Source organism: Atractosteus spatula, assembly GCF_055471065.1.
Source record: "Atractosteus spatula isolate fAtrSpa1 chromosome 17 unlocalized genomic scaffold, fAtrSpa1.hap1 SUPER_17_unloc_2, whole genome shotgun sequence".
NCBI classification, from domain to species: domain Eukaryota; kingdom Metazoa; phylum Chordata; class Actinopteri; order Semionotiformes; family Lepisosteidae; genus Atractosteus; species Atractosteus spatula.
Window position 1 is genome coordinate 463580 of NW_028296634.1, and position 3921 is coordinate 467500.

Below are 3921 nucleotides of genomic sequence, written 5' to 3' on the forward strand. Positions count from 1 at the left end.
ACCTGCTGGGTTCAAAACGCCTTCAGGGGACACCAAATAGGAGGCACTGGACTATAAATACCCATCCATGTTATAACACACTCACCAAGGGTTTTTTAGTTTAACTCTGAGCTTTGAGAGATTTAATACCTATGGTACCCATATTCACCCTTTATTTAAGGGAAGTACACATCCTAGACACACAGGAAACCCTCTCGCCCCAAGGGACGACTGGTACTTTGGATGGTCATGATTGAACCTGGCTTACAACAGACTTCTTTGGAAATGGTAATTCTTTCACATGGCTTGGCAAACTACCTGGCCCAGCTAAGACAGGTACTTTGGATGTTAATGCTTGAAACTAGACATCTTTGGATGTGGTAATTCTTTCAGGTGGCATAGCAAACTCCCTGCTCCAGCTAAGACAGGTACTTTGGATGTTAATGCTTGAAACTAGACATCTTTAGAAATGGTAATTCTTTCTGAGGGCTTGGGAAGCTCTATTTCTTTGAATGCACCTGCACCGTTGAATATACTTTAAACCCCATGCTTAGTCATGTTTTTAAAATTAAATTATAACGATTTCTGTGTTTGATAATGGTAGCAAAGGCTTCCTCCACCCACTGCTTTGCCAAAAGGGAGTGCTGTTTTCTGGGATGGGTGGAGTCTTTGCTCGGGGTAACTTTCTGCTGAGTGCAATATACCTTTCACTTTTCACCTGCAATCGAGACAGGAGGTACAGTAACTCTGAGACTTGACTAAGGTCCTGGATATTGAATCACCACTACGATCAAGAGGTAAGACTTTACATTTTTACTTTTAAATGCATTTGCTGATAACCTTTTAAAACTAATATGCAGTCAGGCAGATGCATCTTTATTCTTAAGCGTCTCTCAGTGCATTGATATTGTTTTTACTAATCTAATATCAAGAATCTCATCATGTGCATGCTGAGGTGTGGACTATATCTTTGTGTTAAATGGTATTGTTTTGTATATTGTATAATTGAAATACAGCCTCTTTCTGGTTACAAGTATTGGCTTAGAAGACTTCTCCTTGCATTGAATAATCAGGGCCAGTTCAATGGGGCATTTCATTAATTGAGAGCTCTTTCTAGTAGATATGAATGCAGAATGGATACAGATTATTTGCAATAGTGTAACTGCAAATGAATATAGATGGGAATGTATGTTTGTTCATATGCAATGGCAGGAGCAGTTTCTCATTGCAGTGGATTTTCAGGGCCAATTCATCTCTCCATCTTATACTGAATATGAAAGGTAGTTGTTTCTATATGGACTCAGTCTTTGGAATTTGTATATATATATATTTCAGTGATCCCTCAGCCATTCCTTCTGTATTGTAATTCAATTTCTCTTTTAAAATTCCTTCCCCACTTCTAGGACCTGCAGTTGCTGAACTCCACAATGGCTCCTATTGGAAAGTCTGTGACTGAGACCAAGTAAGTGTTCACTTTTTTATGAAACCATTATTTATTTTGGAGCAATGACCAATTCTTATATAAATACAATGAAATCATTATGCTCAAACTATGAGAGAGAAAATTAAGGATAATTTAAGAAATCAGTCTTAGCTTGTTTCTATACACAGATGGTATTATTTATTTTCAAAGGAAACCCACGAGGATTCCCCTGGTGTGCAAGATGTGCCTGAATACTTTTGATCAGCTTCCTGCTCACTTGAAGAGGGCGTGTATGAAGCACGCCACGGCAGAAGAGATCAGGATGGCCTCTCAACAGGCGAGGAAGGACATGATAAATCTCCTGAAGAATGGGGTCATCGTGGATTACAACAGAATAGAGATCGTGTCTGGTGAGGCAAACAGGACAGTGGTTGTAAGACTGCTGGAGTCCTTGGGCCTTTTTGTACGAGGGAAGCCTGAAGACACATTGGAACGGTGAGATATTTTTAATTTGTAAGGCTTCTGTAGTTTCTTTTTGAAATCATTGTTACAACATATTATGTAAAAGCATGTTGAAAAGAATCTACCTAATAAAATAAAATAAATATGCCAACCTGTATCACAATCGCAAACCCCTACTCTTAAGGGCGCTCCAGCCCTTCCTGATTTGCCTCATTCCCCGCATCTGTTCCTTGTTCCTACCCTGTTTCAGTTCAACTTTAAAAGCCAGGCGCTCACTTCACTCGAGGCTCTGCACCTGATCTCCGCATCGTGTGAGCCCGGGTCCTGGTTGTGCCTGGCTCCGTTGTGTTTTTAGCTTCCTGCTCCTGTTCCTGTTCCATTTGTTACTGCTAAAAAATGCCACATGCTTTAAACAAAACAAAAAAAGATTTAAAGATGTGAACCATTTCTTAAATTTGTTGACACTATCTGAACAGCACAGCATTCCCAGAATGGACAATGGAGTTTTCAGCAGCATTAGACGGGCAGCCTCTTGGGAAGAGAGAAGGAATGAGACCAACTGGACTTCATTAATGACACCGTTCTTATTGAAAGAGAACAGAAAGATAAGTCTGGATAATAATTCTTACTCTGATTTTATTATTTTCTTTCATTATCTACAAAATAGATTTTTGATAAGCTTCTTTTGAAACTGCCCAACATTACCAAACAGAAGAATGTTTCGGCAGGACACCATTTGTGCATCAAAAGCACTGGAGAGGTATATATGACAGCCTATTTTCTGCCACTGAAATACTAATTGCTTCATTTCAGTTCATCCTTAGGCGAGCAGAAGAAAAAGAAGTTTGATGGAATTAGATGGAATTCCTCTTGGGAAGAAAGATAACAGAGACTGACTGGACTTCAAGAACAGCACCTTTCTGATTCACAGCGAACAGAACACAAAAGATGAGTCTAGGGAACAATTGCTTTATTTTCTTAATTAAAATTTCTGAAAAGTTTAAGGACAACAGCAATGAACATTGTTAATGAGTTAGAGGTTAGATAGACCTGTATTTCCAGTGGTTTGTCATTTCAACAATGTTTTAAAATTGAATTTCTATAAAGTGGACACCCTTGACATACACAAAATGAAACCATTTCATTTTCATTTTGGAGCTAAACTGCAGGAAACATTTTTTCAGTAAACTGTTAAAAGCATATTATGGTCTGAACGCCAAGATATTATTTGTGACCACATTAATTAATTACTTTTTAAACTGTAAAGCAATAATCTGCCAACATGGCTAGTTTCTATCACTGAGCTGGGATTTCTAGTTACGACAGAGATCAGTTTCTTAAACAGAATAAAATAAAATTGTCTCCATCCTGGAAATTCAGTCACGAATTTGAATAGGGCTTATGGCATTTGATCAGTTTCACAGCCTAATTGTACTGTATTCGTTTTTTAAATGATTCACAATTGTGAATATTAGAAATATTAATGCACAGAGTTCCTTAGGCTTTTATTTTTTAATTTTGTTGTCAACACAATCATAATGATTATGCATATGCTATTTTTTGTAGCTGTCACCTGCCATTCACTACCAGAAAAGATGCAAGGATGTACATGAAGAGGTGTGATGACCACGACGACAGTGCCGTGGCTCAGGACGAAATCACAAATTTTCACCTGCCTAACACCTTTGGAAGAAGAAATCAATAATACAGAAAAACCTCCAAACTATTTTTCTAATTGTATTATGTTAGCATACCCAGAGGGGTTGGGCTGCCAGTTGATCTTGGACCCCTAGAGGTTTTTTTTTCCTCCTAACTAAGGAGTTTTTGGTTCCTCTCCTCTGTTATCTTCTGGCTTTTACTCTTTCACATCATGTATCATCACCCAGCTATGTTAAGTGCCTCAGGTCAACCTTGTTATGAAAGATGTTATATAAAAATCAATTGAATTTAATTGTACTAGTTGTGAATGCTGTCATATTTTATTGCCATAATTTATATAAAAAATAATAAACATTATTGTGCAATTAGCTTTTTCAAGCTTTTGATTATCTATATAA